Raw genomic sequence first — 13072 nt, forward strand, 5'->3', positions numbered from 1 at the left:
CCCTAACTACTAAACAACCTAAGACAAGCGCTATAGGTTTAATCTAGTAGCAGCCTTAAGAATTAGAAAGATCGACGAAGCGAAACAACACAAGCACAAGCGGTTGCATTTAATTTCGTCGGATGTTCTTCCTAAAATTTAATAATCGCTGAGAAGCAGCAAATCATTAAATCTTAGTTGCTTCGTAGATTGGAGGGATCAAACAATTACGGATTTGATATCCAACCTAGCAGTAGATTGCAACGAGTAATACACTAGTAGGCCTTCTAGTAATTAAACGAGACAATCATAAAAATAAACATAGAAAAACATCCGATACTCAAAACATAAATCGAACAATAAAAACAAATTAGATCTCACAGTTTTATTGATTCCGAGGCTTCCGTTTCCTTCGACCAATTATGAAAGTTTAGCCACGCAGGGCCATGACTAAAACTCAAGGAAGTTAGAGAAGAGGGGAGAAGATGGAAGATAGATGATGTCTTGTGTGTCATGGTTCTCCCCTTTTATACAAGTTTCATCCCATATGCTAGAAGCCTAGGAAATCTCCTAAAGAAAGATATTGTAAATACTATCCTAAAATAACAATACACAAATCTAATTTATTAAGGAAAGTATTAAACATAAAATAAAGGCTAGGATAACTAGGAAGGTGATGATTTCAATGTGGACTTTTGTTGCCATATACTTTATCGATTCTTTCCTTGTTTAAGTCCCCACAAATCAGCCAAGTATGGAGAGAAATCAAATTGCCTTGTCATGGAAAGAGATGCTCCTTTTATGTTGTCTTCTTCCACGTGGTCCCCACAAATCTCTTCTTTATTTTCTTGATCCTCTACACATCTTTTCCTTCCTTTTCTTCCTTTTGCTTGACTTTGTATTTATTGCTTGGCTTGGCTGGAATTGATTGGATGATTATGAAAAGTCTCAAAGTAAAGAAATTTCCATATCTGAAAACTTCCGCAATTAAACCGCATCAGAACGTCAACTTCAAGCCCGATTTCGACCTTGATTCATCCGGTATCTCTCAAAACGCAAAACATAAAAGTTGTATATCTTTTTCTTGGTGTTCCACAGCATCTTGAATCATCTCAATCGGAGATTTTATGAGAGAGTTACGACCAGATTACGAATTGATGTTGAAACTGTCCAAAATCGCCCAATTTGCTTTGTTTTGCATTTAATGCCTCAATTTGTATCCTAAATCAAAATATAAGAATAATAAGTACATTTAGGCATTAAATAAGTATAAGAGATTAAATATTAAGGGGAAAAATACGACATTTTACATTCTTATCACTGACAAAAAATAAAGGAATGAAAGGCTGGAAATTCATGACATATTAGATCATTTTAAGTATACGAATTTTTTTGGCCATTCACTCTGAGATCAACCAAACCAAAAAATAGTTGGACGTAGAAAACTAGGATAGCAAAGCACAAATTAACAAGTACTAATAGGAAAAATAAAAAACAGGATTTTTTACTGCCTTTTGGGCGAATAATCCAGAAAATACGTCTATGTGGATTTGGGGGCACAGCATGTTTCTCGAAAGGACTGACATCAAACCTTTCTTAGATGCTCCATTTTGCTGCTGATAAATATAAATGTGGAGTATTTTGTTTTGACTCAATCAACCTTTTAGCTATCACCTGCAAAGTAAAACAATCATGATCTTTCAGCACCACTCACTATCTGTTAGCTAAGCATATATTTGATGATTCAGCACATATATTTAGCCTTAATATCAGCTGTAGATATTCTGTAATTATAGGTTAATTATTCTTGCCTTATTTGGTTTCCTAGAATCATGTAACCGCTAATTTTCAGCATTGTAATTATCATTCTATTTTCAATATAAGATGCGAACCCTCACAAAGAGAGGTATTGAATCCAATTGACATGGTATCAAAGCCAAATTAGGATTAAGTTTTTCGTGTTTTCTGAGAGTAGCGACAGAGGGTTGTTCTAGGGTTTATGGGTTACGTACCTTTGGTGGCCGTTGAGTTGGGTGTTGTTCGGTGGTCCTGGGCTGTCGGGGTTCTCTGGTGATTCTGGTTCAGTGGTTCTGTTGGTGTTCATCTGGGCTGCGTGGTGCGGTTCTGATCGCTTCCTGGTGCGGTATTCTGTTCAGGTGCGGCTCGTGCGGTCTGTTCGGTGTGGTATTCTGGTGTAGTCTTCTATTCAGCGTTGTATTCGTGCGGTTCTGTTCGGTGTGGTGTTCGGGTGCAGCAATTTTATGCGGTGTGTTGGTGCGGTGAGCGTGGTGTAAATCAGGAAATTGGTGGGGCTGGTGCGGTGTGGTGTACTGGTGCGGATCAGAAATTTTGGGCTGGTGCTGTGAACGTGGGCTGGTGCTGTGAACGTGGACACGTACTGGAGACGTGTCAGTCGAGCCTTGTGCACTATTTACTGGTTGCAGTATTTTGAACAGTTCGGGTGAATCAGGTTTTACCTTTTCCATTCAATTTTCTTTGGTATAATCATGTCTTCTAGTGATTCTTTTGGGGTGCGGTTTACTGGAAAAAATTATTCTACCTGGGAATTTCAGTTTCGCCTATTTGTTATGGGAAAAGAATTGTGGGGCCAAATTGATGGAAGTGAGCCCGAACCTACGGAGCCCAAGGAGTTGGCCAAGTGGAAGGTTAATGATGCCCGTGTAATGTCTTGGATTTTAGGGTCTGTTGATCCTCTTATTGTGCTTAATTTAAGGGCATATAAGACTGAGAAGACTATGTGGGAGTACCTGCTGAAGGTTTATCACCAGGATAATTCCGCACGCCGATTTCAATTGGAATATGAGATTGCTAATTTCACTCAAGGCAATCTCTCAATTCAAGAGTATTTTTCTGGTTTTCAGAATTTATGGGGAGAGTTTTCTGATGTGGTTTATGCAAAGGTGCCTGTGGCATCTATTCCTGCGGTTCAGGATGTTCACGAATAGAGCAAAAAAAGAGATCAATTTCTGATGAAATTGCGCCCTGAATTTGAGGTTACTCGCTCTAATTTAATGAACCGGGATCCATCACCATCTTTGGATGTTTACTTTGGAGAATTACTTCGCGAGGAGCAGCGTCTTCATACACAGGTTGCGTTCCAGCAAGATGCCAACCCAAATCCAGTTGCCTATGCAGCCTACGGGAGAGGGAAGGGTAAGGATATGCATCAGGTTCAGTGTTTCGGCTGCAAGGCATATGGTCATATTGTTGCCAACTGTGCCAAGAAAGTATGCAACTACTGTAAGAAACTAGGCCACTTTATCAGAGACTGTCCCATTCGGCCTCCACCTCGTCATGCTGCTGCATATCAGACTACAGTGCACACTCCTTCTGCTTCAGGGATGTCCTTAGCTTCTTCTGCAGCCGGATCTTCTAGTCTTACCCCTGAGATGGTCCAGCAGATGATTATGTCAGCATTTTTCGCCTTAGCGCTTCAAGGTAATACTTCGCATAAGTCTTGGCTCATTGATTCTGCTGCATCCAATCATATGACCAAATCATCTGATGCTTTGTACAATGTTCGTCCATATCATGGCTCATCTCAAATTCAGGTAGCTAATGGGAGTCATTTAGCTATTAATGAAATAGGGGATATCAATCCTTCATTCCAAGATGTTTATGTTTCTCCGAGACTGTCTAATAATCTTATTTCAGTTGGCTAGTTAGTTGAAAAAAACTGTGATGTCCATTTTTCTCGTGATGGTTGTCTTGTGCAGGATCAGGTGTCGGGGAAGATACTCGCGAATGGGCCTAAAGTTGGCAGACTCTTTCCATTGCAATTTTCTATTCCTCGTAGTTTATCTTTGGCTTGTATGACTGTTAATAACCCGAGTGAAGTATGGCACAAACGTTTGGGCCATCCTAGCTCTGTTATTTTGTCTCGTATGTTCAATTCTGGTTTGATTGGCAATAAAGAACATGTTTCTAAATATTTGTCTTTTGATTGTTCTGTAAGCAAACTTGGTAAGAGTAAGACTCTTTCGTTTCCTTCTCATGGTAGTCGTGCTGCTAAATGCTTTGATATTGTGCATAGTGATGTGTGGGGCATTTCTCCTGTAATTTCTCATGCTCGATATAAATATTTTGTAACATTCATAGATGATTTCAGTCGATACACTTGGGTCTATTTTCTTCGGGCCAAATCTGAGGTCCTATCTGTTTTTCAGAACATTGTCGCCTATATTGAGAACCAATTTTCTACATGCATTAAGATGTTGAGGTCTGATTCTGATGGAGAATACATGTCCCACGAGTTTCATGATTTCTTACATCATAAAGGAATTGTCTCTCAGCGTTCTTGTCCTTATACTCTTCAGCAAAATGGGGTGGCGGAACGAAAGAACCGACACCTCTTAGATGTTGTTCGCACTTTATTGCTTGAATCATCTGTCCCTTCTAGATTCTGGGTTGAGGCATTATCTACTGCAGTTTATTTAATTAATAGACTGCCTTCTCAGGTATTGAATTTTGATTCTCCATATTATCGTCTCTATCATCAGCATCCTAGCTATCTTAATCTGCATACTTTTGGATGTGTTTGCTTTGTTCATTTGCCTCCTCATGAACATAATAAACTCTCGGCTCAATCTGTTAAATGTGCCTTTATGGGATATAGTATTTCTCACAAAGGTTATGTTTGCTATGATTCTTGTGCTAACAAATTTCGCATATCCCGTAATGTTGTTTTCTTTGAGAATCAATATTTCTTTCCTACACTTGTTGAGTCGTTGCCTGAGTTTAGCATTCTACCTTGTTTTGATGATTTGCCACCACTTCCTGATCGGTTCAAATCCGGAGTTGTGTATACTCGACGTCGACCAACTTTGCCCCTTCCTGAGACTGATCCTTCACCTGACACTGCTCCGACACCTTCTCCTAAGATTGACCTGACATCCGAGACAGATCCAATCAGTTCTGCCATGCCTCCTAAGCCTGGTCCTCGTCGATCCACCCAGATAGTATGTCCTCCTGAGCGGTATGGTGATTACGACACTTCTTTTAATACTACTTTGTCGTCTATTTCCATTCCTACATGCTTTTCAGAGGCTGTTAAACATGAGTGTTGACAAAAGGCGATGGACGAAGAACTCCAGGCTCTCCAGGACAATTATACATGGGATGTGGTTCCTTACCCCTCTACTGTTAAAGCTATTGGTTGTAAATGGGTGTTCTCAGTTAAGCTCCGTTCTGATGGGACTCTGGACCGGTATAAGGCGCACTTGGTTGCACTTGAGAACCGGCAAGAATATGGGGTGGACTATGAGGAGACATTTGCTCCAGTGGCAAAGATGACTACAGTGCGTACAATTCTTTCTATTGCCGCTTCCCAAGGCTGGCCACTTCACCAAATGGACGTAAAAAATGCTTTTCTTCATGGTGATCTCAAAGAGGATATTTACATGAGTCCTCCTCCAGGTTTATTTTCTTCACCATCTTCCACTGTGTGTAAGTTAAAGCGGTCTCTCTATGGTTTAAAACAGGCTCCCAGGGCATGGTTTGAAAAATTCAGGTCTACTTTGATTCGCTTCTCCTTTATTCAAAGCCAATATGACTCCTCTTTGTTTTTGTGCAAGACTCCGACTGGTCTTGTTCTCTTACTTGTATATGTGGATGATATTGTCATTACTGGCACTGATTCCACTTTGATTGGCCACCTCAAGCAGAATCTTCAAGCTTCTTTTCATATGAAAGATCTTGGTCCTCTTAAGTATTTTTTGGGTTTGGAGGTGCACACGGATTCTTCAGGTATATTCTTGAATCAGTGCAAATATACCCATGATTTGATTGGGCTCGCGGGTCTTCAGGATTCGCCTTCGGTGGACACACCTATGGAGGTCAATGTGAAATTTCGCAGTGAGGAGAGTGATCTTCTTGCTGATCCCACTATGTTCCGACAGTTGGTAGGGAGCTTGAACTATTTGACTATTACTAGGCCTGATATTTCCTTTGCTGTCCAGCAGGTTAGCCAATTTCTGCAAACTCCACGCCATCTTCATTTAGCTACTGTTCGCCGTATTATTCGATATCTTCGGGGGTCACCTAGTCGTGGGTTGTTCTTTCTGGCTGGCTCTCCGCTTCACCTTGTTGCTTATAGTGATGCAGATTGGGCCGGATGCCTTGATACTCGGCGGTCCGTTACAGGTTGTTACATGTTTCTTGGTGATTCTTTGATCTCTTGGAAAAATAAGAAACAAGCTCGAGTTTCTAAATCTTCTACTGAATCTGAATATCGGGCGATGTCTGCTGCTTGTTCTGAGATTGTCTGGCTTCGTGGGCTTTTGGCTGAACTTGGTTTTCCGCAATCTGATTCCACTCCTCTTCATGCTGATAATACTAGTGCCATTCAAATCGCTGCTAATCCTGTTTATCATGAGCGTACCAAGCATATTGAAGTAGACTGTCATTCTATTCGGGAAGCTGTAGACACTCGTGTTATATCTCTTCCTCATGTTTCTACTAATCTTCAGATTGCTGATGTCTTCACAAAGGCTATGACCCGACAGCGTCATCAGTTTCTTGTGGGCAAATTGATGCTTCTTGATCAACCGGCATCAATTTGAGGGGGGATGTTAGCTAAGCATATATTTGATGATTCAGCACATATATTTAGCCTTAATATCAGCTGTAGATATTCTGTAATTATAGGTTAATTATTCTTGCCTTATTTGGTTTCCTAGAATCATGTAACCGCTGATTTTCAGCATTGTAATTATCATTCTATTTTCTATATAAGATGCGAACCCTCACAAAGAGAGGTATTGAATCCAATTGACACTATCAACTGCAAGTTAAGAACACACACACACTAAAAAAAAAATTAAAAAAAAAAAAAGAGAAAAAGAAAAACAATGAAAGAAGGAAGGAAAGAAATAGGTGCCAAATATAGTGTCTAAATGCCAGAGGTTGCACAACCCTAATACACAGAAAGTCTACAAGAGAAAGCCCCTAATATGGAGGAAAAGACGAAGAAAAAATCAAATACTCAAAAATATTGTAAACGAGCAGACTATTGAACGCTGCTATCAATGTGTAGAGGGATTAGAACAACACATTTTACAACTCTAACAACGAAGTCTCTCGATCTTCAAAGCTCCTTGCATTCCACTCTCTCCAAATACACCACATTAAACACAAATGAGCCAACCTTCAAACTTCCAGAGCATTACGATACTCACCTCCTTGCCTTACTCCTTGAGAATACAACAACTCAAAAAAATAAGAGACCACTTCCACCTCCCAATCATGCACTGGTCTGGTAAAGAATATATTCCAATAAAAAATTCTATTTTGGAACTGCATATGATCCGCCACCCATGCATATTTATAACATGCAATATTCAATAAGTCCGGATAAGAAATCTTCAAGGGTTGATCCTCACACCACAAGTCATGCCAAAACCTCACTTTTGATCCATCTCCCAACCTTATACCTAACAAATTTAGATAAAACTTCCCACCCTCTCCTCATACATTTCCACACTTCCACTCTGAAGGGCCCCACAACCTCCTTAGAACGTCATCCTCCCCTTAAACTCCCATACTTAGGTTCCACCACTGATCTCCACAAAGCCTCTCTCTCCGTAGCATACCATCACAACCGCTTTTCCAAAAGAGTTTGATTAAATTGAATCAGATTTTTCTTTTACCCCCAATCCTCATGATTTGATTGAAGTACAAATTGTCGACCACTTCATAAATGGAACTTAAACTCATCGCCAAGTCCACCCCATAAAAAATCCCTTTGAAGTTTTTCAAGTCTATTAGCCACGCCTACCGGAATAGGGAAGAGAGCCAAATAATATCTTGGCAGATTAGAAAGAGTGCTTCTTATCAAAGCCAACCTACCTCCCTTAGATAGATAAAACCTCTTCCATCTTTCCAAACAAGGTTCCATTTTCTCAACGATGCCATTCTGAATAGTAGAAGCCTTGTAATAAGCTCCCAAAGTAAGACCCAAATTCTTAATCGGCAAAGAAGCCACTCTACACCCAAGAATACTAGCCAAACCCTCTAAATCACCCACATCACCTAAAGGAACTATCTCTGATTTGGACAAATTAATCTTCAGCCCCAACACCGCTTCAAAACATAAGAGACACCACAGATGAACGTATTCTGTGAACTTGAAACAATCTTTCCCAAACCGATTTCAAACTATTCACCAAGACTTTAATTAGAAATAATTTTATACACATCACCCACTAAACTAATGGAACGGAAATCCTTAATCTCTACTGCCCCGGCTTTCTTAGGGATGAGGGGAACAAAAGTAGCATTAAAGCTCTTTTGAAACTTCCCTAGGCTATGAAACTCCTTAAAACTTTCATGACGTTCTCTTTTAATACCTCCCAACACTTCTAGAAAAAAAAAGCCATAGAAAATCTACCAGGTCTGGTGCCTTATCCCCATTGAATTCTCTTACCACTCCCAACACTTCACTCTCCTCAAAGTCTCTTTCCAACCAATTTCTCTCCTCTGCATCAACGAAAGGAATGAAAAGCCATCCAATTTTGGTTTCTAATTATATTGTTCACAATACAACTATGTAGAAATGCACAATATGTTCCTTTATTTATGTAGAGTCAAAAGACAGTCATGTTGACAAATAAAGACTCCAACGAGTTATTTCTTCTATGAGAATTTTCTGCTGGAATATGCTCTTAACCAGAAGGCCTTTGACTTCTACCTCCAACTCTATTGAATCTTCAAGAAGGTAATCCTCTCCAACTCTCTAGAAATATTTTCCTTCCTCAATCTTTCCACTTTGGTTAAAGGTCTTTCCTCTGCAGTCATATCCAACTCACAATATCATCCACCATCTCCTTCTTCCGCTTCCCTATATTCTAACTATATTATAACATCCTATTATGCAAAAAAAAAAAAAAAAAAAAAGGGGAGAAACCATAACCATAAACAATATGTTATACCTGTGATTTACCCAAAATGTGCGTGTATGTATTTGTGTTTCAAATTTGCATAGTTTATACATTACTTTTTCTTGTTTATCATATCAAACGAGGTCATGCAACCAATATCAAATTCCACTAGACCAGTGGATCAGATTTGATTCTTAGAGCATTTCAAAGTGTTGGTCCTACTTGAAGAATTTGTATACGGTTCTTATCTTTAGCATTTTAGCATGAAGTGGTTGTTCTCAAGAATTGAACCCCCACACTTCTACTTGACAGACTGAGATTTCTACTATTGTACAAAAAAATAGTCCTCCATATATGATACTTAATAAACATAAAATTACTAGCTTTTTTATTCATAAATATGCTAAACAAAAGCAAGTTTTTGTCAAAAAAAAAATTACATAATAAGACTTTAAACGAAGTCTGAAAGGGTGTAGCCCAAGTGGATGGGAAGTACACAAGAGGCATGCAAAAACCCAATTTGTAATTTTTCGCAGAAAATATTAGTTTTCATGCGACAAAGCAGTTGAGTTTTTAATTCTTCCTCCTAAGACTTGGATTAGACTTTTTTCTTCAGGGGGTGTGTGTACCACTTTGATACAAATTCCCTCGCCTACATAAAATGGTTCATGTCAAGACAAGTCAATGAAATCTATCCCACCTACTAAGAATCATTGATAGAATCCTCTTTCTTTATATTTTTCAATGTAAAACAAGATCATAGGATTGATTGTAGGAGACACTTTTTTGTCAATATTGACCGTGGTTCTCTTAGACTTCTACCCTTGACCTTGGGGTGTGTCCGGAGCAGTCAATAATCTTCTCTAGACCATCTTATCCATCTTATTCTTATAATGTCCCCCATAAGTTGCCACCTCTGACTTCTCATGAAAGCAATTTTAGTCTTTATCCCTTTCTCAGGATCCTAACTTACATTATAGTCGTGTAGATTATTGAATGTTTAGTAGTCTTGGCCCTACACATTTTCTTTTAATTTGACAAGACAAAACATTGTTAAACCATCAGATATATATTGGGCATCAGCAATAATCTCGAATGCGGTATTGTAGTCTCTTTAACAATCTTCCAAGATCCACAAGACAGAAAAAGGCACCATAAACAGAAAGAACATTGCTCAAATCTAATTACCATAAACATACCTTGCAACAAGATAAATTAAAACTTAGATCACGACAATCTCAGCCCTTACAGGTACAGACTGCAACAATTTGCACCCTTACAGGTGCCTTACTACGAAGCTATAATACCATTAGCTGCAAGTTGCTAAGGTGAAAAGCAAGTTATACAACTGTACAAGCATTATCACACTTACTGTTACTGCAATAGGTTGTCCCAAAGCTACATCCTTTAAACCTTCAGGTGCTAATATCTTAGCCAAGTACCTACAGCCAACATTCCACTTAAAAATGTACGCAAAAGTGTAAAAAGAAACCTATAGAGAGCTTCATCAATAACAATTCAGGAATTTTTTCATCAACAAGAAAAAACTGGAACTACCATTAGTACCAAATGTTGTAAATTCAAGGTTGAAGCCATGATTATATATATTTCAACTTCATTAAAGTCACTATTATGGACACATAGAATCTAGGTCTAACAACATTGTCAATGTCATCCTCACATTGAGTAGACATGCAAAGAAGTAATAAACATGTTGGTGATCTAGACTACAAGTAAATAAATATCATGTTAAGACACGAGCTATGTCACTTTCATATTGAGTATCACCTCTACAACTACAAACCTAGCATAAGGAAAGAATATTACCCACTCTTCAAGACATTCAAATTCAAGGGTAGCTTTGCCTGTCTCTATCTCACATATTGCGTCACCCACTTCTATCTGTCAGTTTGAGGAAATGATCAAAAGACGTTTAATGCAACATTAAGCATTAAAAAAAATGACCTTGTCTCTCTCCACCAAATCAGAAGCAAAAAGTAGTTACACTGGCAGATTTAAGACCTTATATCAAACACAACTGACCAATAATCAACGTTTCCTTGATTCTTTGTATACATATAAAAGCAACATTAAGCATCTACCAGAGGAAGAAAACTTTGCACAATAATCTGAGCAGAAAACGATATACTATCTTCCTTACCATAGTTGGGGCCGAGATAATGCTGGCGTGTTAAGAACAATATGAGGGATAATGCTGGCACCTTGTCCTTATGTTTCACATTCAGATTTGAGGATTTGTCCTCTCTGACCTCAGATCCACCTGCCATAGTAGCAGTGACATTTTGGATATCATCTGGATCCTCAACCTAGTAAACCCACAAAAGTTAGTTTTTACAACAATTTAAGTATCTGAATGGTAAATACTGAAACAAAGAAAGACATTGAAACCTTAGTGTCGCATATTAAGAATTGAGGTCAACACCATTTTTTTTTAAAAAAAAAAAAAAGTTTCTAGAAGATATCTGATAAAAAAACAGATTTTAAAAGATATCAGATACTGTAAAAGCATAGTACTTGAACAATCTTTACCTTTTGCATATAAATTAATAAAATAAGTTCTAATTGTAGCCTAAAACTAAAATAAGAAAGGAGGAGGAGAGACAAAAGAATTTTGAACAAACAGAATTCAAAATAATTATAATTTTCCCAAAATGTTTTCCAATATCTTTACAAAATGAAATATGTCCCCTACATTGAAATCAACGGTAGATGGCTTTCCATGAAAACAAAAGGAAACCGTTGATAAAGGATTATCACAGCTTACCGTTATTGCAATAGGTTGTCCAACAGGTACATCCTTTGAACCTTCAGGTGCCAAAATCGTAGCCAGAAATCTGCAGAATTTAACCCGTACAAGAACCAATGCATAAAGCATTTTAGGATGGATCAGATTTTGCTATCTTTAAGTAGTTCTAATCAACATATTGTAGTTGGAAAAAAAAAACGATAGAAGGATAAAAGGGATATAGAGGAAAGTGTTTGCAAAATAAATAAAGGGAAAGATGACTAATCAATAAAGAAAACATTCTTCTTGTCAATGCCAAATCAAACATCTGATGTGATGACTGGTACTACACAATGTCTTTCTCCAATGACTGGTGTGCAACATAGAAAATAAACATTACCCCTCTTCAAGACAATCAAACTCAAGAGTAGCTTTGTCAGTCTCCATTTTGCATAGTACATCACCCACCTCTATCTGTTAGATTAAATCAACGGTCAGGATGACACAAATTCACTAATGAAGTTAACAAATTGATCCCCACTACATCAAGAGGAAGGATTTATTTTTCAACAGTTATCTTTAAGAACATTAAGCTGAACATAACTTAGCTTTAAACTCTAAGAATTATATGAAACTTTTGGTATAACTGACCTTATCTCCTTCTTTCTTCCTCAATTTCACAATATTACCTTGATTCTGCATGAAAGAGTGACAATTAGGATCACAAAATTTCTTGGAAGAAAGAAAGAAAGAAAAATACGATGAAAAGTATGGATAACATTTAAAATCAATTCCTTCTCGCATATTTTTTTTGCATGTCTTACCATTGTAGGAGGCAGAGCTGGCATATGGAGTATTGTATGTGGTGGATCTGCACTAAAAGTCCACTTGGTGATAAAAGTCATAATGAATGATAAAACACACGATTAAGTATGTACAGCAGATATATTTCATCATTTTATCAAAACCTGTAAAACTGTACTACAAGAAGTAAAAACTATACAGTAAAAGTAAAAGTAAATGGAGTGCAACTGTACAAAATTGTGGAAACAACTTCTACATTACCTCGTAAGTAAGAAATAAACTTATCATTAAATAATATGAAGAAAAAAAATACATTATTGTACTTGGAAGTAATATCCACTGGGAGAAGTGTAAACCACAAAGTTCATGTTCTTAAAATATATAGAGCAGTAAAGGCATAATTTGCTGTTGCTAATTTGTATAGAGATAATAGCTTCACCAAAGAAAGGCTTTCACTAATATGCCATCTATATTGGTTGTAACAGTAATCACTTGTATCTGGAGATGTATAACAGATTGGGTTGTAGCCTGTAGGAGCTTCTAAAATGCTGAAAGTAAACCACCTGAAAAATAAGAAACTCTTGAACATCAACTTATGGTCTTAAACTAAGGCAACCTAGCCTATAATAAATGACATAGAAGTTAG

The sequence above is a fragment of the Alnus glutinosa genome, chromosome 10 (assembly GCF_958979055.1).
Source record: "Alnus glutinosa chromosome 10, dhAlnGlut1.1, whole genome shotgun sequence".
NCBI classification, from domain to species: Eukaryota; Viridiplantae; Streptophyta; class Magnoliopsida; order Fagales; family Betulaceae; genus Alnus; species Alnus glutinosa.